The 23286-nt window shown below is 39.8% G+C and overlaps 1 protein-coding gene and 1 pseudogene across 3 annotated transcripts in view; both read right to left on the reverse strand.

The window, feature by feature from the left end:
- The window catches only part of IMMP2L (inner mitochondrial membrane peptidase subunit 2), a 696111-nt gene that overhangs the window by 178550 nt on the left and 494275 nt on the right, over nt 1-23286 (reverse strand). The window lies entirely within an intron of this gene.
- On the reverse strand, nt 14051-14169 carry LOC112479818 (annotated as a pseudogene).

A 23286-nucleotide genomic window follows, 5' to 3' on the forward strand; every position in this document is an offset into this window, starting at 1 on the left:
GCAGGAAGTAGTTTAATCATGAATCATTTTTCCAACCAAATCTTCCTTAATTTGTCTTTAACAGTTTCATTCAAACAAATAATATTATAGAGAATATAATGACTTCTTAAAAGAGTTACCATATTAGATTACGCATTTGACAACTACACATTATTCTTCATAAAATATAAATAAGAATAAATTAGGTTTTCTAGACTACCGAACAAGGGATCTTGCTAATTCAATCCCAAATTGCTTCAGCCTTCACGAACCTGTCTTATAAATCCATATTATAATGTCTGCGATATCACAATTCCTATGTAAACAAGTAAGTGAATTGCTCGAAAGTCAGAAAAAATGTTTTTTTCTTCTCTCTGAATAGGACCCTTACACGATGGCAGGGCCCTTACTATGAATGCCCTGGATACAAAGCGTGAATGAGGTTATGGATCAGACTGTCCAGACGCCAAATGGCTTTGCCCTAAACATAAAGAATACTTAAAGCTTCCCAGGATATTTCGTTTCAAACTTATCTCCGAATATTTGCCATCAGTGACCTAAGACTCAAGTAAGGAGAGAGCCATTCTCTTAGGTTCCAAGAAACGTGCTCGTGAGTGTAAGCCTGGCTTTTCTATTATAAAAGAGAAAATTCAGATGATGTTCCATTCAGATAGGATGAACAGAAAGTCACTTTTAATGAGGTTTCACTAAACCTCTGATGTAACCCGGAATAATATTAAACAGCATAAAATTGACTTCTATATCCACTGAGTTTGTATGGTGAACGTCTGACCTGTTAGAAATTGGATTCAAGTAGATAAAGCGAATCTTAAAAATAGGTAATTTCTCATATTGCCGTGAAGACATAAATTAAAGAGTCAGTCCTCTGTGGACACTTACATCCTCTTGATGTTCTGCCACGTAGGCCAAGTGCTGTCCTCCTAGTAAACTTTAAATAATATAAATCACCTGTGAAACTTTGAAACCAAAGAGAAAAACCGTAGCTAAAAGGAAAAAAAAAAAAAATCAGGATTCACTTTAATTTACACCCAGGGCCCAACATGACTTCCTTCCTCTTTAGCTGGCATGCTGGTCCAAGCCACTGGCATCTCCCTCCTGAACCCCTGCGGTCACCTCCTCCCTGGCTTCCATGTCTCTTCTCCGCCATCATGAGTCCTTCTCCACTCAACAAGTCCAGTCATGTCAGACCCCTGCGCTGTTGAAAATCTTCTAAGAGCTTCCTATCACACTTAGAATGAAATCCGGATTTCTTCTCGTGACCTATGTGCCCTTACGTTTGGCGTCCCCAGCCTTGGCGCTATGGAAATTTTGAGCCAGATGATTCTCAGTCGTGAGACATGTTCAGTTTGGGACGTTCGGTAGCACCCCCGTTCCATACAATAGATGCCAGTAACACACCCTTCACAGTTTTGACAACCAAATATGTCGCCGGGCACTGCCCAATGTCCCCTGTGGGGCAAAAGCGCCTCACCTGGAGTCACCGTCCTGTGTGGCCTGGTCCCTCTCTACACACTCAGCCTCATCAACTCTCACCGCCTCCGCCCGGTGCAGCCTCTGGCGTGGCTGGCGCTAGCCCTTTCCTCCACATGCTAGTCCCCGCATGGAGTGCTCTTCCTCCAGGCTCATTGTCTGACCTAATCTGGGTGCCCTGTTCCTGTTTAAATGTCTTCTTTTTATCTAAATTAGCTCCTCCTGTCACCCTCTACTCCTCGGCATACTTTTCTTCATGGCGCCCATCTGCTTCCTAGCTGTATAATCTATCTCACTGTTTACTCGAGTTTCGTCACCCGCTACACACTTGACTGTAAATTCTACAAAGCAGAGACTCTAACTATTTTGTTCAGCACCGTTTTCTGACTCCCTAAAACAGAGCCTGCCTGTATTCTCCATAGGTGCTCAATAAATACATATTGACTAAATGGATGGAGGACTGTGAATTCTGGGAGTAGTCCTTCATGGACCGCTATAAACAATTAGCAGTTGCTGTTTCATTTTGATAACGGCATCATATAATATCTCAAGTTGATAAGGATTTTAGAAATCTTCAAGCAATACATCCTATTTACAGATAAGAAACTGCAGACCTGGACAGACTAAATAGTTTGTCAACGTGATAGACTTTGTATTAAATGATCTTTAAAAATCAAAATGGTGAAAACCAAATGTCAAGGTTTTCTTTTTGAAAGTCTTCCTTGTGGGCATTTTACCCACGTTGATGGAAGCCTCATTTATGAAATTCTTAGAAAAACTGGAATTGAATGTGGGTACGGGTATTCAGTGAAAGATAACTGTTTATGAAGGCTATTAGTTGCCATTTTGATTACTGAAGACCATTTTGTCTTAGTTTTTAGATAGTAAATTCACTCAGTAACATATCAGATAATAAAATGAATCACTGAAAGAAAATCGATGGCTTATAGTTTATAGAAATAGTCATAATTCCTGATTCTAAACTAAAATAACTCAAAATATATAAAGTTTAGATACCTGGCATCAGCACTACCTGAATGGATTCATTTTACGAACTTTATAGGCTGGTTTGCACCGAAGCTATAAGATTACGTGGAGAGTAAGTATCATCGAGTCGTACAGTGTTTGATTACGCCGCATCTGATGGTAATTTGTAACATGATTAGTGAAATACATTTCTATCAATTCAACTTGATTTGCATTTATTAAACGAGTATCTAAAATGTACATTTGGGAGGATCTTTAGAGGATTAAAAAGTCTGGCAACGAATGACCTCAAAGACCTTATTCTATAGAACAAGAGATGAAGTAAGTACACAGAAACTACAACACAAAACAGAATGTGCTAAATTCTAGATTTGCGATACAATGATGATAATAATCTACTATCTATTGACTACTTATTATGGGCCACGTAGTGTACTCAATGACAGTAATTTAGGCTTTGTCAAACAAGAAAAATAGTAAAGGATTTGAATCCAGATAAATAAAAGCCTATGCACTGTACTATTCTATATTCCTTGGAGAAAAAGGTCAATTCTTATGGGGCTGACCCTAATCTGGAAAATCAGAAAAATATAGATATTGTCATGAGCAGTGCAAACTGTGACAAAAGGCATGTAGACGGTAATAAAGGACATCGAAGGTTGTGTTAGCAAAACGCTGAATTCTTTTGGTTTGGCTGGACTGCACTTGAATGGAAGCCAGCAAAGGTAGCTCTGTAGGTTGGAGATGGACAGTCTGTGGAGAACGTTAAATATCCATCTAAGAAGCATGTACTCTATTCAGTAGACAATGGGGGACATCTGAAGGGTGTCGATCAAAAAAGTGACATAATTATCCTCATCAGACTAGCGACCCAGGGCAAAAATGGACCCAGGTAAATGGCCAGCTGTCACCAGAAAGCATTCCAGCAGATACTTTCGATGTAACTGATCTTCTCCAGAGGTCTCTCCGCTTTCGACCAAGCTTCCATTTACCACGGAGATAGTATTTAAGAATACATGGTATATATATGGCCACATCATTTTGGGGTGACAGTTCTTTCTGGGACCTAATTATAATCTGCTCCCTGCACTGCTTGGGGGGCTTGCTATAGAAGGATCACCAGGGAAGCAAAAACATTTCAGTACTCAGAGTTACAGCTCTAGCACTTTTTAGGGAAAACGGCTATTTGCCAGGGAAAGTGAGTCCAAGAGAAGCACGTGTTCCCTCTTAAGCACCAGAACCACATAATTAACATAATCTCCGTATCTTCTGATTGGATACCCACCTCGTTCTGATAAAAGCACTCCTGTCTCACCTTATCAAAAATCACCCCACTTAGATAATAAGTGCTTATAATTATATGCTCTTCAGGATTACAAAATACTGCTTTGATTAGATGAAATAGGTTTACCATGGAAACCTCCACATCCACCTAAACCTGACTTCACTATTTACTGTCTCAGTTACATTTTATATTTAGTAACCTGCCTTGCACTTGCATATCTATTATTAACAGCTTCCCTTTCTACAAATGATCAGCTTGACCATGATACCTAAAAAAAAAAAAAAAAAAAAAAAAATCGGAGCCAATCTCATTCCCAAAACAAAATTTTGCATAATTCCCTTTGTCATGTGGGTTCTATCCTCAGTACCATAATATTATTAATCTTTGGGTCATGGTCCTTTATTTTTGGATAGAATAATAGCATTAGAAAAGTTTATTATTTATCCTTATAATCATATTTTTTTAAAAACTGTCTTGTAACGTCTTCCTCACGAAAGCAAAAAAAAAAAAGTGAAAAAGACGAATACATTCATCATGTCCTCGAAATTTTTAATTAAAATATTTTTTTTTCTGCGTTGTTTGCGATAGACATTTAGTGGAGCATATAGCCAGTCTTGGGACATCTGGAAAAAAAAATTGCAGAGCAGGTAATATCTAAAACTAAAAAGATGAATCAGAGTTACTAAAAAGAAGATTGCGAAAAGGCTTATCAGGCAAAAGGCTAGAGTGTTCAAAAGTGAAAACAAGAGATCACAAAGTGTCTCACAGGTTAATATTAGGAAACCCCAACTAAAATCACTAGTGTGATGCTACAATACGGTACCATATTTCAGAGATTAGAAATCCTCTTATCCAACACCATCCAGATTATTAATTGTCGGTTACTTTTTTTTAAAATTGTTAAGTCATGGAATTATACCAAAAATTGTACTTTCATTTCTGAATCATATCATCATATTATAAAACACATAATGCACAATCAATTCATCAATCTTTTGAGATACGAAAGCCATTCTCTTAGTATATAAATCTACGCGTTAAAGTTCTGAGCATCTTTTCTAAACCATACTCATGCTACACTGTTTATAATTCTGTTTTAGTTTCTTTACGTTGGAGTGAAAATTTAAGATATTTGCGACAAAATCCGAACACAGAGTTTTTCTAGACATTTACAGATCTTTCCCGGGCTTTCGCAGTTGTCTCGCCACATTTGACAGCCATTTAAAAGAGCAAACGCATCATAGGTTAGTTTTTCAAAACACTTTACTGCTTTTCTTACTCACGTTTCATCAATTTGTATAATATTTAGTTAAATTAGATGGGTACAATAATAGGCACAATTAGCATAAACATGTTTGGGAATAACCAGGGCTGATTCTTTTAGGTATACATTTCAGCTGCTGGAGGCGAAAGCACATGGTGTTGCTAGATTGCAACCTTGTAGCTCCCAGGTCACAGACCACAGACAAACGGTTCACAGAAGAGAGAGGGAGAGCGTGAGTCAATCAAGCTAGTCCAGGCAAAGGATTCACCTAAGAGAGCATCTGTTTTGTCCAGTGTGGCAGAATGAGGAGAAAGACAGGAGGACGCAACGCCAACGAACACTGACCTTGGAGAGAAGAGCAAGGTGAGCCCTGGGAGCCTGGCTCTGACAGTAGGAAGCTGATCTGGACAGGTGGCAGGAGCGATGTCTCAGAACGTGGACTCCAGGCTAGCGTGCCTGGGTTTGAGTGCTGTCTACTTACTGGCCTTGACCTTGGGCGAGTTACTTCACCCTTATTCAGTGATTCAGTTCCATATACATATATCGTCCTTATTCACATGATGTTGTTAGGATTAGATGAATTAACATTGTAATACACCTGGTCAAAATAGGCACTCAGTTAACATTAACTTGATTATTGCACCAAAGTGATGACTGATATCAGCTCTTGATTCACGTCTCGGGGCATAATTATGACCTAAAATATGTAAAGTCCTTTGAATAGTGCCTGGCACATCATAAAACTTTTATATTAACCTGTTGTTGTTGTTGTCAGGAGCCATTTAAAGGTTTTAAATGAAAGAGTGATCAGATTTGCATTCCAGAAGGAACATGGCAACAGTGGAAGGGAGACGTTTGGAGCGGGGTGGGGGCCAAACCCGAAAGTCGGAGAATGTGATGCTGAGGACACTCCCAGGAAGGACAGGCAGAGGACAAGCAGGAGCCAGGACTTACTCATGTGACAGGGCTGGCCGAGCTTCCTGCCTGGCTGGACGTGTCTCGTGGGTGAGAACGAGGAGTTGAAGACATTTGTCATGGGTACTTTTTCCTCTGCGGCTGCACTCAAATATTATGTGTCATTTGCTTTATTGGTAAACTTGGGAAAGTAGAAAGTCAAAGCAGGTATTTCTAATACACAAAATTCGTTACAAAGAGAGAGAGAGAGAAAAAAGCCTTATCTTTATGAACAGTATCTCTGCATCCAGCAACCTCAGCGTTCAGGATAAACTGACCCTTTTCTTATTAAGCCATCTAACTTCTCTCTCCTCTTCAAAATTATTTATAGTTTTGGATCACGAAACCACATGGGCATTCTCTGAAGATCCAGGCATGAGAAGTCTCGTGGAATAATTCTTTGAACATGTGTCCTTTAACATAAACTTTCTGGGAACCGGTTTAGTGCTCATTCTACTGAGAAAACTCTGTACAACAAAGCTGAGTAGTGAAATCATTACCCTCCCTCCACTGGAACTTAAAAGGCTTTGAGGAGGTTTCCGATAATTTCTGTGTACAACCTTCCCTGGAATTGGGCAAATATTGACATCTAAGATGAATTTAAGGTTTCTAAAAACCATGCCGAGGGAGAAACGGTACCCCATCTATTTGGCTAAATGTATACTTACGTAACTAGAGAAGTCCTGTCTTCAACTATTGATGCTTAGAAATCTTTTCGTGTGTATTTGGTTTCTTTTGCATTTTAGAGGGTTTAGATACCAAGGATAACAATGTTCCAGACATGCTCCGTACATCTCTGTAGCAAAATAACTAGAATCACAAGGGAAATTTAAGTCCCCAGTTCGCTTAATTTAATAAAAATATACTGAGTGCCTTGTAGGCACTGTGCGCTGGGATACAAAAATGACATAAAACAGACACAATCCATCTTTTCGAGGAACTTCCAATCTCGTGGGAAAGATGGACGGTAATCAGGTAATCACTCAGAAATGTGATGTCTTAGCCATGCCGAGGACTGTGAATGACAGATACCTGAGAGCCACGTATGTTTGTACTAGGGGAATCTGGGTTCGTCTGAGAGAGTGACGGGGGTCTGTGGACAAGGAAAGGGGCGTTTCAGGCAGATTGGGGGCACACGCAGAAGTCCTGTGTCCAGAGGAAATCTAGGGCATTTGAGAAAATGGAGGCGTCCGTGTGGCAGAGACAGCAGGAGAGGGACACGGAACGGGGACAAAGGGCTGCGTGGGGACAAAACCAGGTTGCGCTCGGCTGGGAGAACGAAGGGTGCCAGTCCGGTGACGCGGGCGGGGGTCTGGAAAAATCGCACCGTCGAGGTAGACGAAATAATTATATACTCGGTCACAAGAAAAGTGAGTTCATTTTCATAGAAGTTCAGTTATCGATGGCCTCAAAGGAAGTGCCTTGTGAGACAGGACTACGTAGCATAATAGGATGTAATGGGGGTCACATGATTTTACCTGAAGGAACTTGACAAACCTCTGACCCGCTGACAGCCAGAGAACAGGCCGTGGGATTCTCACACTTCTGCAGCTTGGGAGGCACCGGGCCAGGCTACATCAGGGCCGTAGTTTGAAGGTGGGATCATTCATCTCCAGGGCCTTGTCTGTGAACTTGCTTTTCCGTAAGAGGCTACTCTTGGGGACTAGCATGAGCTGTCTCCACCTCCAGGCCCCCTCGAGCTGCTCTCTGTCCTGCTGCAGACTCCAAACACGGCCTCCCGCCCCACTCATGCAGCCCTGGCCCCCTCCTGCACCCTCCCCCTACAGACACCCAGGGCATATAAATTCCACCTGGCCTACCCACACGATTCAATAAACTACGTCTATATTCTTGAAGGAAAAGGAAGAGTGGATTCTTACTCGCATGATCTGGGAAAAACTCTACATTCAAGAAAAGCAGCAGTGTTAAAAACAAACAAACAAACAAACAAACAAACAAAAACAATAACAGTATTGCCATTAAATCACTGGCAGTGCCAAGGACAAAGACACCAGGATGGGCCAAAGCTGACTAGAGGGAATTTCAAGTTCAAGAACTTCAGTTAAGCTTTGGGTTTAGAGGACAGGTTAGGTCATTCTTGAGTGAGCAACCCAAGCATCAAAACACAAAATAACAAAATGATGCATGCTAGACTCAGGATGAAGCATAAAATATTAGGGTAAATTTAAAAACCAGACTGCAACAGAGTATTCAGAAGGTTAGCAGTGATAAAAATAAGGAGAGCGAGATGTTAATGAGCTCTAAATGCTACAGTGAGGAGAGTCTGGTCTTTCCCGTTGGCATCTGAGACCCACTGGGAATCTGCACGCAGCAAAGTAACTTCATGAGAGTTGTGTTTTAATAAATCATTACAGTAAATCTTGTGTTGATCCATGCATCTGACACATATTTATTCGAATCCCATACTGACCCAAACACAGTGCTAGGTCCTAGGAGAATATACGATGAACCAACAAACAGACGTGCATTAGTAGATATGATGGAAAGTTTTATTTTGGATGACAGCATTACAAGAGGAAAATAAGCATCCAGGGAACTTTGAAATTTGTATCATAGGTTAATCATGGAACCGAAGGAGGGGCATTAAAGCTGACTCCATCGTCCGAAGGCTGAGCCATGGGGAGACTGTTGTGTCAAGGAGGAAACTGGGCCTTGTCCGGGGAAAGGTGATGAATCTCATCTATGAAATCTGAGTTTTGGGTGATGAGTGACTTCAAGTGGGGGGTCCCATCAACAGATGGAGTTCACGCGTAGGACTTGATAACCTGTTCTTACTCATTATTTTTAGTTGACAGTACATAATCCTGGCAGTTAGGGCACATAATGTTATTATACCTAGTCATTACGGAAGATGTTTACGATTCAAGAGAAGTCTTTATTTTAATATTCTGCTGCATGTTCATGTTAATGAGATTTAATATAACAGAAGGTACCTCATGGGGAATTCCAGGATGTGCCAAAATCAAAGATATTTAGGAGAGAACATTACAATTTACTCTTAAATATATATGAAGTGTGTTTATGTGTTTATAAATATTCATAATCATATATATAAATACATAAATGTATGCCTATGTATGAATATATATTCTTATGTATATAAATTCATGTATATATACATATATACATGCATGTATATATATGGACCTCGAAATAATCATGTTAAGCAAACTAAGCCCGACAGAAAAATTTGAAAATCACATATCACTTATATGTGAGATATAAACCTAAAAGCAACAAAGGAACAGGACAAACAAACAGAGACTCATGGACATGGACTATAGACTAGTGGTTACCAGAGGGTAGGGGGTAGGAGAGGAGGGGAGAGGTAGACGGGGTAAAGGGGGTCAAATATGTGGTGACAGAAAGAAATCTAACTATGGGAGGTGAACACACAGTGTAAATATATATATATGCCTTACTGTTAAAGTGTACAGCTGAAACTTATTGGATTTCATTAACCGATGTCACCATTAAAAATAAGTATTTTTAAATACCTTTTACTATTTAAGATGAGTCATAAATATGAATGATTAGAAATTAAAATAAGGATATATACACAGCCACAGAAAAGGAAATTACTCAACCAAGAATTGCATGCTTGTTCACCACCATTTACCTAAGTTATCTTGTATCGTAAGAAGTTTAAATCTAAAAAATAGAAGTTATAAAAAAAAACCGCATAAATTCAAAATTCAGCTTTAAAAGTAAAATAAAAAAATACGTTACAAAATGTAAATCAAAAGGCATTAATTTATGCTAACGTTGCCTTTCTCTCCAAGGGTTTTAAAGCCCTCGGCAGGCTTGATTGTAGCAGTCATGCTTAATTTCAATGATGTGGGAATTACTCTGTCTTCATGGGCATGAAAACAGAAGAATAAAGAATAAATGACTTGTCCCCGTTCACACAGTACATCAGAACCTGTACAAATAAAGAGGCTTATAGGTATCAATGCTAAATACCCCTAAAAAAACAAGTTGGATAAAAGAGGCTTCAAAGGGAGTTCTGCGAACCCCTCCGGGGATCAGGTCTGAAAAGGATGCCACTGAACCAAAGTGCATCTGTTTTTACTTCCCCAATCTTGACGACGATATCCCTATTTTCTGCTCTGCCAACACACACGGAATATTTTCTCTAGCTTTACCCACAGTTATCACAGAAGGAAGAGACAACTATTACTGCTATCTACTTTGACCTGTCTAATCCTTCAATTTCTATTCAAGATTCCCTGGGAAATTCATGTATTTATTTCAGGCGTTTGATGGAATAGCAAATATGTATCAAAATAATTTCCTCTACTGAAACCATGGGAAATGCACTGAGAAATTTCTCCTAGAAGGCAGGAATTCCGAGAGTTACTTTCTATAGCACGTGCATTGCTAAAAATATTGGTGAGCCATCCACACCCCAAAACCAGCCTTTACCAGAGTCCTCCTTTCCGGTATCCAGTTACGATGCAAAAGAAGAAACAATTATACAAACAAACCAAAGACAAAAACTCTCAAGCACACAGTCAATGAAAGAAGCTGAATCATTTTTCCCTGCCCTCCTTTTTTTTTTTTTTTTAAATAAGCAATTTGGCTGCACCTATTAGAGTTTAAAATGTGTGACTCTCCTGGCCCAGCAAACCAAATAGTCTATCCAGGAGAGGCAACTGTGAACTGCATAAGGATGTAATAAGCACACGCATGACCGCTGTAACATGATTTGTGAGAGCAAAACAAAAAACAAAAAACAAAAAACTTTTAATGTAAGCGTTCGACAATAAATAAATGGCCTAAAATTATAACAGCTTTAAACTGTGGAATGACAGGCATAGATGACAAATAACGAGCTAGATTTCTGACAACATATATAATGTTCATGATGGAGCTGGATTTAAAAAACAACACTAGAATGCATACAGGTACATACATATATGCTTCTTTGAATATTAAAAATACTTATAGGAGACACATTCAAATGTTAAGACTGTTCCTCTCACGGGAGTAGAATAATGAGTAGAATAATGAGGCAAAACTCTTACCCTTATTTTACACAATTCAGTATTTGGGTTTTTTAAATGTCATGTAAAAAACAAAAAAAGCAAACAAAAAGCTTGAGTAAATGCCAGAGACTTTCTGGGAAGAGTTTACTATTTACTCGCAGATTCATAACCAAGGTCTACAGCCACTTGAAAACTGAGCTGGCCACTTCCCCTACTGCCCTAATATCCTGAGGAATCAAAGCTGGAGCCCTTCCCAGCCCCACTCGGAGAACCTGTTATTCTGCATCCATCCATTCGGTGACTACATATCCCAGCATGGTGCAAGGGGAAGGAGGATGGATTTGGCTAGAGAGGGAAAGGACAGTGGCCAACAACACTTTAGAAGGCTGAGGTCCTCTCATGATGGAGACATATAAGTAAGGAGGAGTCGAGAAGAACCCTCGGAGCCATATCAGAAGGTGTAGTTTTTCATGTTCTGTTTTCAAAGAAACTCAGAAGCCTGACTTAGGATTGTGAGGCTACGTCTAGCCTTCCTCATAGGCAGATAGATAAGAAGGAAGCAAGAGAGGGTATCTCAGTTCTGCCCAGGAAGCACCGGACAGACCAAAAACCACAGGGCGCTGGACCACAGGTGAGACGCTGCCCATACGCCTTGACCTTCAGCTTAAGATCCGACTGTGAGATCTAAGGAGCCCCGAAGGGCCAGGAACAAACCATATACCTTGTTTCTTAGCAAACACCAAATAGAGCTCAGATTCATCTTCCTCAAAAGCCAGGAAAACAAACTTGCGTCAGTGAAGATATTCTATTATGGAAGAGAGGAAAGCATACCTCTGAATAGGATTTAGACAAGCTTTAAGGATGAAAAGTCTAATAATACATTGGAGGCTATTCACTAGCGTTAAGAATACCACCTTCTAAAGCATTCCTAGCGTATAGACTGAGTGGTGAATTAAAAATACTAGTAAGGCATTTGTTACCCAGTGTGAGGTTACTTGTTTAACATGGTCAATACATCTGAAATTCTGCCAACTAAAAAAAATGTTAATTAAAAGTCTAACGTGGCATGCAATGTCTCTAGCTCTCTACTGCCTTCATGGATATGTGGAGTTGGTACAAGTCAATGGACTGTAAAATAAATTAAAATCAGAATTAGGAATCAGTCCGTTTGTCATATGATTTGGTCATGCACAAATTATAGGACATTGCAGTGACTATGACGATGCTGGCAGATGAAGCGACGCTGTTTCCGTTTGAATGCTTTTGATGCACTCGAGAGCGTTCTTTCTTAGAAATGATGATTCTTTGAAACACAGTCGTATGGATTTCAAACAAAAAAATTAACATTTTCTCCACTCTTTCTGTTCCAAAAGATATAGAGAAAATATATCCGATGCTTTTTACCTTTTTTGTGCCATTATACCGTTATACAAGGGAGGTGAGCCTCCACTGGGCTAGAAAATTTACACAAAGAGTAAAAGTGAATCTTTGAAGATGTGTCAAGCCGATTCGTTTCTGTTCTCAAGTGCGATTAAAACCCATCATTGTGTGTGTGTGTGTGTGTGTGTGTGTGTTTTAACCTTGGCTCTATTTCCTTCCTTCTTCCCCACGCAAATATACACACAGAACCAGAGGAATGGGCGGAAAACCAAAACACTGTACTAGTGAAAATAATGTGTTTTTTTCTTACTTTGTGCCTGTTTTATTACCATCGATTTGATGTATTTCATACATATTTGCAATATTATAGTTTGCAATACATTAATGGTCCTCAAGAACACATTCTGTGTTAATAAGTTGATTATTATAAAATAAATTACAAGAAGACATGTGCAGTGGGTTGATTGGTGTCCCCCTAACCACCACCCAAAAAAGATATGTGTCTACACCCTCCTCCCCATGTGAAAACGGGGACAGAGACGACAGTGACACAGCCACCAGCCCTGGAATGCCTACAATCACCGGAGGCTGTAAGAGGCAATGAACAGAGTCCCCGAGGCCCCTGGAGAGAGCGCAGCCCTGTAAACACCTGGATTTCAGACTTCTGACCTCCAGGTTTGTGAAAGAAGTCATTTCTGCTGTTTAAAGCCGCCGAGTTTGTGGTGATTTGTTCTGATAGCCTTAGGAAACTAATACGACAATTTTTTTTTTCTTTTCATTCAAAGTTTATAAATAATGATAATCACACTCGATATCTGCATGTCAGAAACAGCGGTAAGTTTTTTATAGACTTTTTTCTTATTTAACCTTCCTAACAAGGCTGTGAAGGTGACATTGCTGTTAACTCATGTTATAGGTGAAGAAACTGAGAATTCGAATTCAGACCTAAGTCAGTCTGATTCCAGTCTATGCTCTTTCATCTAAAAATGTGAGAAGAAAAGGAAGAGTATAAAGCAAACAAATACTTCTTCGCTGCATTTGCACTTCGAGTCTTAGGAAGGAGGGGCAGGAGGGAGTGATGGAAGGCGAGGTGGGAGGCCATCGTTCATTCCGCTACGTTTAAAAATTTTTTTCTGAACTATGTTAACGTATCGTATATTTAAAAATCAATAGCAAGCCTAGTGAAAGAAAAATGTAAATCTCAAATGACTAACGAGAAATTAAGGAAAATATAAATTTATGAGCAGAAGGAACAGTTTGGGGAAAATAAATAAAATCATATCAGATTTAGAAAACAGGGAAACAGGTCAAAAAATTAGGTAACAACTAGAGTGTTATTTAAATAGCAGTCAACCCTTCCCTACGTGCATACGCCCTCGCTTTCCACCCTCGGCTCTGCTCACGAGCATCCATCAGGCCCGGTGAATACCCCAGGCTTCAGTGTACGTGCCTCTCCCTCAGGCATTTCTCTCCTTTCCTATTTTGTTGTAGTTCTGAAAAGTTTAATGATGCAGCCTAAGAGGGTGTATAAATTAGGTGTCTCAAGCAACAGATTATGAAATTATCATGAGGGGATTTATAAACTCATATTCTTGGGATTTTTTTTTTTTTTTTTAGGCAAGGCAACCCTTGGTTGACCTCACAGATCATACGAACCTTGTTAGCTTACGATCCCTCATTTATTTATTTATTTATTTTTTATGCCTACAGCACCTAGTATTCCTATGTAGTCTCCCATCCAAGTACTAACCAGGCCCGACCCTGCTTAGCTTCTGAGATCAGAAGGAATCGGGCTTGTTCAGGGTGGCATTGCCATAGACATCTTGGGATGTTATTTAAGAAGGTGGAGAAAGTTTTCTCTCTTGAGTGATTTGCACTTAGACTTAGAATTAGGAGAAGGAAATATTGATGACCTCTGACAGCTATCCCTAAACTTGAAATTCTGAAATTTTAGTGTCATTTATCATAATCTTCCTATCTAAAAAGCACGAGCTACAAAAATACCGAAGAAATAGGATTCTTATTATATCTTCTTCCTAGGATTCTTTATTAAGCCACTCCTCTATTCATTAAAAAAAAACGATTTCTCTAATAATTTTCAGAAGAACAAGAAAATATTTTTTTATCAATATAGTGACTCAGCATGTCATTATTATCAATTAGCATTTTATCAAATCTTTCCAACTACTCAATATGCCAATCGAAGGCAATGCTTCATTTTTCCCAAAGATACACCCCAAAGCTAACTGAGCCGGTTAGAGCGAACACCAATCAAATCTAGGTCAAACTGAATAAACCTTCAAGCAGCAGCAGGACAGGCCATGCTAAATTCTCCGACCACAAACGAGATGTTTGGATGACGCCCAGACTGAGTGCCCTTCCAGAATGATCCACTGCCACAGAGAGGGTTTTGCATGACATTGTCTTTTGAGATACTGACTTTCAAATGCAACTTGCATTTCGTTACTTTCAATAGAGGGTTTAAAATGACAAACTGATGACTGATAATTATTTTTGATTGGTTTCCCCTATTCCGACTCACTGAAATGACCCGTTAAGAGTCAGCAACTGACCGGGGTAGAAATTTGTGGCTTAAGGTGTACTGAATAAACCTAAACATTCAAGGAACCAGGATTTCAATACTAGAAATCACAAATAGAACATAAAGAGCAGGATCATCAAATACATAGAGCCTCTGCTGCCCAAGTCTTTTCTCGCAGATTCTCTATGTTTTTCTGGATGATTTACACTTAGTTTCACGAAGCAGTGAGGGCACATTTTCAAGCATCTTCAAGATAGCAAGGACTTCAGAGAAGTGCTTATCTCATGGCTTATTTCTCACTTGAACTCTGGAGAAGACAGTAAACCATAGGTACTCTTATTAAAAAAAAAAAAGAAAGAAAGAAAAAAGATTTTACAATGTACATATTTTTTCCCCACAATCAAATTCAATGATTCCTTGAAAGAAAAAAAAAAAAAGAATTCTATGAATACCTATTGTGAACTAAGGCATTAGGAAAGATAAAGACAAATTAGTTTTCTGCCTTGAGGGGAGGGTCTCCTTGCTAGGGGCATAGCGGGATGTGCTAAATGCTGTTACAGGTGGCCGTGATGTGTGAGCACCAGCGGCCCAAAGAGGAGAGGGTGGCAGACTTCTTTTGGAGAGTTCAGAAATATTTCACAGATGTCTTTGAGATAGAAAGGCCATTGAAAAGCTATTCCGCTAAAGGTTTTGGAAATAATTTGACTTTTTACTCCTTTTTAGACAGAGCATCCCATAATTTACCCTGCATTACTGAGGTAACTGCCAGATGTCAGGTAAATTTGAAAATCCTAATGCTGGGAACTGATCATATGGGTTCCTACATTTTTGAAATAGCACTTTAATACTTGATATGCTTTCCTAAGATTCTAGCTCTCATTATACTTTTAGGTGAAAAAAGAATGATCATTATGGGGTATGTCACACTAACGATCATAGTTCTTACTCATGTTACCCCTTGCTCCCAGTCGGTGGTCTCAGTTTTTGTTAAAAATTAAGAATTCAGAAATAATTATAAACATATAGACAGTTATAATAATAACAAAGAGTGCTCATAAATATTTCACCCAGATTTCCCTAATGTTAACATCCTATATAACCATATTAAATTACCAAAACTAAAAAATTAACATTGGTTTAATACTATTAGTTAATAATAAACTATAAACTTCAGATTTCAACAGTTATTTCTATAAACTTCAGATTTCAACAGTTATTTCGCTGTCTTTTTTCTCCCCCGACATCTTGTCTAAAAAAAAAAATAAAAAAATTAGCGAACGACCAGTTATCTGAGAGAGGAAAAGTCATAGGAATTAGAACTGCCAGCTTCTTAAATGAGACATTCATGCCTAAGAATATTTTTTTTGTTTGTTTTCTGCTTGAAGCATAAGCTTTGTTCAATGTTATTTTATGTGCTGCTCATTGTATAAACTTGGCAGAACTCTGACGCATAACAGACAAAAAATACAGTTTTCACAATTCTATTCTCTACTCTCCCCTTTTATTTAAAACCGGAGGTGGTCCCCTACACTGGGGACAGAAGGCTCAATTCCCTTTGGGAAGATTTCACAGAGGCATCCGGAAGGGCCCTGCTCCAGGGGGCGGGTGGCGGCTGCAGGCTCCCACCGTGAGACACTCAGCTGCCCATAACCTGAGCTTGTGCACTGTCTGACATCGAAGCACGAGACGGTTTGTCACCAGCACCTCTGCACACCCCTCGACTTCTCTCTACATTATTCCTTATCCAATTATCCAGCAGAGGCCAAGGGGCTTGATTTCGAATTCCTCTCCCTTGGAAGACTTTCACCGCAAACTGTACATGAAGGATGCTAGGGAGCCGGGCCAGGGAGAGAAGCCTCTGCAGTGACAGCCTGCCGCTTGCTTCTCCTTCACTCCCCTCTTCAAACCGGCAACATCCCTGAGATCGCATTAGGTCTTCGTTTATTCAGGATCGTGAAAGTTTCCATCTCACAATAACGCACGCGCCGCACTACGCATGGCACACAAGGAACAGTACTTTGACATGTATGCGACACCGGCGGTGCAAACCAGTCCGGCATCAGGAGGCCATCCCAGCTCTCCTCGGAGTTCACAGCAGACGCCTTCGATACGACTAGTCAAGAACTCGCTTTGGAAAAATTCTCCAAAGTCATGGGCGTCAGCCGGAAATGGCCTTCCCTTGCAGTGTGCGTCACTTCTAAGGGTACCGAAGAGTATTTGCTTCACTGCTGAACTTGCAGACTTATAGATTTGGTTCATTAGCTGGAAAAATAACGTTAATAGCCACAGTTTCTCCCTAGATTAAATAAGAAAAAACTCTAGTCTGTGTTTTCGACCACTCGCATACAATACTCGCAGTGCCCAGACACTACGAATGTAGTAATTCCACTCTGCTTTGAAAAGAGAAGCGTTTGTAAAATTGTGGAAATAATTATTGTTTATTTAAGAGGTTTTTGGGAGGCTAGTGCTCAGGAGAGAACGTATGTGCTGATGTTTGTAAACTGTAAAGAAATACACAAACGTCAGGCTTACATACGGTTCCACTTTATGTCTTCCACAGATTCTTGCATATAAAAATCCTAAAACGTTTGTCAACTGTCTAATATATTTGGTCCAAAGGACCTTGGTAGTGAAAAGAGATGCTAAATTTATTAATTATGCTTAAATAAACATAGTAGATACATATATGCGTGACATAAAACCTCCAATCAATTCGGAGTTTGCTATAATTCGATATATTTTAGAAGGTTTTATAGATAATTTACTTAAACCGTCTGAATTCATTTGACATATTCATATGCCTAGAAGAAGACTTTAAAAATTAAATGACTCGAAACCCATAATAAATGTTTAAGGCTTTAAAATGTTATTTTTCTCCTCCTCACGTACTCTCTCGGTTAGGACGCGCTAAGGCAAACACAGATGTGAGAAAGACCTTGGTCCAACACAGTTTCCCGTTTTATAAATTTCAAGCAGGACTCGGCATTATGAAAAACTCTCTCGCCACCCACTGTGCCCATGGCTAGGCCACCACTACCCCATAAGTAATCATCTCCTTCAAATTTTATTTTGCTGACTACAATAAGGGAAAAGAATACACAAAAGGTAAGTCATCCATTGCGCATCAATCAACTTTTAGTGATAAATAATGAACATAACTCCTCTTGATTTTTTTCCCCCAAGAATAAGTAATTCTGGTACTGTTAAACTTCTATCTCTTGACCAGAAACAGAGGAAAAAGATAATTTCCTATTAAAAACCACTATTTTGAGAATTAATTAAAATCGAACGTTTGATAAGGTCATCTTTTCTATATAAAGAAAGTACATGCCCTGGGTGTCAGCGTCACGAAAAAAGAAACAAACAGAAGGTGAACTCTTAAAAGAAAGAGAAAACAGGAAGCGAACTCATAAAAAGCGAACTCTCAAATATCAAATATGGGTTTTACCGGAAAGGACGCTTTCCTATCATTTCACTTTTAAGGGAGATTCTACCCTTTTATTACTAGGATGTTTAAAAACAATTCACTAAGCCTATTATATCCAAGCATTATGTTTTTATAAAGTCTATCAGTAAACTTTTTACATAAATATTTTGTAACAGTTAATTATTGGTTAATAACAGAAATATGTTGTCAACACGTTGTTAATCAGATCTGAATTGTGACTCCAAAGATCTTGCTTTTTAGAGTATTACTTCTATCACATGATGTCACAAGCTTTATGGAAGCACTCCTCTGAGACAGACTGAAACTGATTGCAGAGAACTTTGGGGAATGGGGTGCCGTATCCCAATGTCCTATAGATCATGTCACACTGAAGCTTCGTGTCTACTGATTGACAACAAAGTCTAGTCTCACACTTGCCAGCAACAGCCCTCTGTGGACATATGGGGGAATCAAACGCCTGCCCTCCCCATTGGCTGTAAGGTAGCATGCAGCTCACTTTGTCACCCATGGCAAGTTTAGCTAAGTGAGTCCAATGTGTGACAAAGTGACAGTTCACAGGAGTATTTAAAATTCTGTCCTCTATCTAAAACTAGATCGAACTATTTGAACGGTCAGTCTTCATCAGCATGAAGCCAGGTTTTGGCCGAAGAGGACATGGGCGGAATGGTTTCTCTTCCTAGTGTTTCTTCAACCCACTTTATTAAAGCAAAATGAAGAGGCAGTTTCTGGTGAAACCGTATGTAGTTCCGCAGGCAGATAAAATGGTGTGGACGGGGATCGGGACTTATTTATTTTAATGACTCTCGTAATAGCTTACACTCAATATTCGTTCTTGGGGAAAGGCTCTCCAGGACATCAGAAGGCTCTTGGAAGTCCCGATTTAGTAGCATCTGTGCCAAGGAGTCCTGCAAAAAATACAGGGACCCTGTCCTCCCCGTCAGTCACAGGGACCTCTGGGCTGCAGGTGTCGGATTTCCCCGATGTCTCTGTCCCTGTGGGAAACTGGACAGGCTGGTTTTATTTTAAATGTTGAACATTTTCTTAATGTAAATAAACCGAACCATAAGGTCCTCCCTTCAAGAACAGAAGTCTCAAGTTAGAAAAAAATGCAGAGACAGTTGTTGGCCGTTTCCCGTTTCATCGCTTCGATGTGTTTTGATTATCACTGCGCAGCAGAGCTGGTAGACAGCTGGTTAACTAATTTGTAGAAACGCCCTCGTTCTCTGCCCCTGCCCTGCCCTGCCCTAGGGCCTTTCACACATATCATTCGAGAAAAAAGCACGTTTTCTGTAAGAGAAAGAAAACTGAAGGAACGACTGAAAAATTTTAACTACATCTAACCACTCACAGCTATACACAATAATGAAGGAAAAGGAGACAGCAGTTGGCAGGAGAAAGGTGGTCTCTTAAAACTTTTTCATCCTCCACACATTAAAAATGGTCTGTGTTTGCTTCCGTATTGCTGGGTAAATAATGAAATCATGGCGCGAGGTATGGGGAAAAAAGGTTGTAAGAAATGCATTCGAGCGAACAAGCAGGACGAAGGCAGATCAGCTTTTATTTTCTGTTCGGTGATGTTCACACACGTAAACCAAGCTGTTTTTTTAGTAGGTTGAGTGAACTGAAAATAAACAGTTGCATATGCTTTTGGATGTTTAGTCTTAGTGAGCTAATTCTAAGTTCAAGGGCATGGCCTCGCCCAAGGTCATTGGTCTTCCTAGGCAATGAGTATGTGAAGACCTATCTGTCAAAATGAAAACGAATCCCTCAAAGGGTCTCATACCCCCAAATTTTCACAGCTCTGCTCAGCCACACACTTTTGAGGAGACACCGCATTCAACTTCCACGTAGATCCACTGACATTACCTCTGATGTAAAACGGGGTGAGGCTACTCGACAAGCATTCGGAAGTTCTTGGTAATTGTCTGCTTTATTAGGTAGCGGGGTCCAGGAAAAAAGTACAACAATAATCAAGTACGGACACTTACGTGAAAGAACTTTCAGAATCTGGTGGAGCTGGCTTTCTATCAAGTATGTCATGTAATTATCTTTTATTCTTTCATTTCACAGTCTGCGTCCCTTATTAACGGCAAAGAACCCCAGAAGAACTAAAAACAAAGAGATATATATATATATATATATATATATATTAATTAATATGTGCAACTAATTGTTGATAGTATGAGAGATTGAATGATCCTGTCCTCAATCCACGAGAGAAAGACTATTAATGAAGACAATACACAAAAGGCAAAAATAGAAGGATATAATCAGGAAAAGTACATACTGCCCTCTTAGAAAAATATGATTTAGGAACAGATAGTATAAGAACGCAGTTAGTTAAAACCCACATTTGATCTTACTCATTTTATTCATACTCCAAATTAAAAATACAAAAGGTCCACATCAGATTTAAACATCTGCAAAAAAGTATTAATGATGAAAATCGATTACTAGAACCATTTTATGAGCAAGGATGGGAGCGTAAGAGTGGCAAGTGTATACTTGCTAAAAGGCTCTCACGCCGAAATGTGAAAACAATTATTTTTGAGTGGATGTTTTCATCCTCCACACATAAAAAATGGCCTGTGTTTATTTCTGTCAGAAACGGAGCACAGCTTATTAATTTCATCTAAGAACTAAATACCAAACTAGTTTATCAAAACCTAAAGACATGCCTCAAACTAGTAAAGATTATTTTTACTCCTGATTCTTGTCAAGGAATATAATCCTGATTTCCTTGATGTCTAAATCGTTTAAAATGTTTTATCAAAAGATGTAATATTCATGGAGGATCAGCGGAAGGATGTACAGCTCATTAATTTTTCTATAGTCTTTAAGATTTTGCCTGGATTCTCTTTAATCCATTAGAGACCTGTACGTTTAGAATATAGGCTTTAGCAACTGGTAGAATTATTTTTACTTTTTCCTGAAATGTACTTCGGTGCCAGTGCTTAGAAATGCTATAGTAAACACCTCTATGAATTTTATCATTGCATTGTTGGTACATATACTGGCGAGGCCATCATCTTTTACATCACACCGTGTCCTTTTATGAGACCCATGAAAAACATTTTATTTACTTGTTATCCCCAAGAAAAGCTGTTCGAGGGACACTGTAAATCTTTTAAGTGACTGCGATGGTTCTAAAACATGTCTGCAAATTCGTTGACGCCCCTTCAATGTAATTCTCCCTCCCTGAATATTCTTTGCTTTAGGGACTCAGTTCCAGTGGACAGAAAGTGACGGAAGTGACCCTGCACGATCTGGAAGGCTCGGATATGAAAGGCCACCTGACTGCCACGCATTACTCTTCCTGCCTTCCTTCTTTCCTTCCTTCCTTCCTTCCTTCCTTCTTCCCTTCCTTCCTTTCTTCCCTCCCTCCCTCTCTCTTTCCTTCCTTCCTTCCTTCCTTCCTTCCTTCCTTCCTTCCTTCCTTCCTTCCTTCCTCCCTTCCTTCCTTCCTTCCTTCTTCCTTCTTTCCTCCTTCCTTCTTCTCCACATATTCAAAATCTTTTATCAAGAGAAATCTAAATTTATTCTTCTAAGCTATTATTGGTTGAGAATATCTTACAATGGGTTATGTATTCCCAGGGTTGGTGAGCTTTTATAGGATTCAAAGTCTAAACCTTCCTTCCTTTCTCCCCCCCCCCCCTCTCTGTTTCCTTCCTTCCTTCCTTCCTTCCTTCTCTCTCTTCTTCCTTTCTTTCTATCTACCTACCACCCTCTACCTCCCCCGCCCCGCCATGTCTTGGAGACCCTAGCAACATATATGAGAAGTTCTGCTACCTGAGCTGCTATGCTGGGGAGACCACATGGAAAAACCACACAGACAGAGACGACGATGCTTAAGGAATGGCGACTGTTCCCGCCTCAGCCCTTGGAGTGTTCCCAGCACTGGCCGCCAAATATTTGAGTGGGGAAACCTTCAGATGATTCCAGACCCAGTCTTCTATCCAAGTTGGCTGCTGCCCGGTGGTACAGAAATGAGCTGTCCCCATGCAGCTCTGCCCAAATTGCAGATTCATGGAGAGAATCGATGTTGTTACTTCTGTATGACAGGCCGAATAATGCCCCCGCCCCCTCCAAAGGATGTCCATGGCCTGATCCTCAGAGTCTATGAATATGTTAGGTGACATGGCAAAGGGAAATGAAGGTTGCGGATGGAATTCAGTGTGCTAAGTAGCTGACCTCAAGATAGGGAGTTTATCCCAGACTCTCCAGGTGGGCCAATGTCATCACAGGGGTCCTTGAGGACAGAGGAGAGAGGCAGAGGGAGATGGGAGTAGAGGAGAACGGTCAATATCAGTAGCTTCGAAGGTGGGGGAAAGGGACCAGAAGGCAAGGGATGTGCCAGAAGGGATGACCACACGCCTCTAGAAGCTGGGACAGCTGAGGAGAGAGACTTTGTCCCAGGCCCCCAGGAAGAAACACGGTCCTACTTGATTTTATCCTGGGAAGATCTACGGGGCCTTCTGACTCCAGAACTCTAATACTATACCTTTGTGTTGTTTAAGTTACTCAGTTTGTGCTACTTCATTACACCAGCGACAGAAAACTGGATATTCTTGTTTTAAGCCTCTACGTTCGGGGAGCTTTCTTATCTACTATTCTGTCATTGGAATAGTGACCGGACTTAATTCTCAAGCCCATCTGGCCTACAGGAAGCTTAAACCAAATCAATGAGCCACCTTCGACAACTTTGCAGGGTTTCATATCTCCAACCCAATTTTCCCTTTTTCTTGATATCTGTTCTCCCCTGTGTTATGCTTATTTTTTATATTACCTCAAATCCTTTTAGAACACAGCCAGAAATCAATAAATAAGATTGACTAAAACCAGGTATTTACCATGACATACCAGAAGTAATGAAATAGACCGAACGAAAAGTATCTTTTTCCTTGTCTCTATTAAAAATAAAACCAAACCTAGAAAAGAGATCAATAG

The sequence above is a fragment of the Pteropus alecto genome, unplaced genomic scaffold, assembly GCF_000325575.1.
Source record: "Pteropus alecto unplaced genomic scaffold, ASM32557v1 scaffold21, whole genome shotgun sequence".
NCBI classification, from domain to species: Eukaryota; Metazoa; Chordata; class Mammalia; order Chiroptera; family Pteropodidae; genus Pteropus; species Pteropus alecto.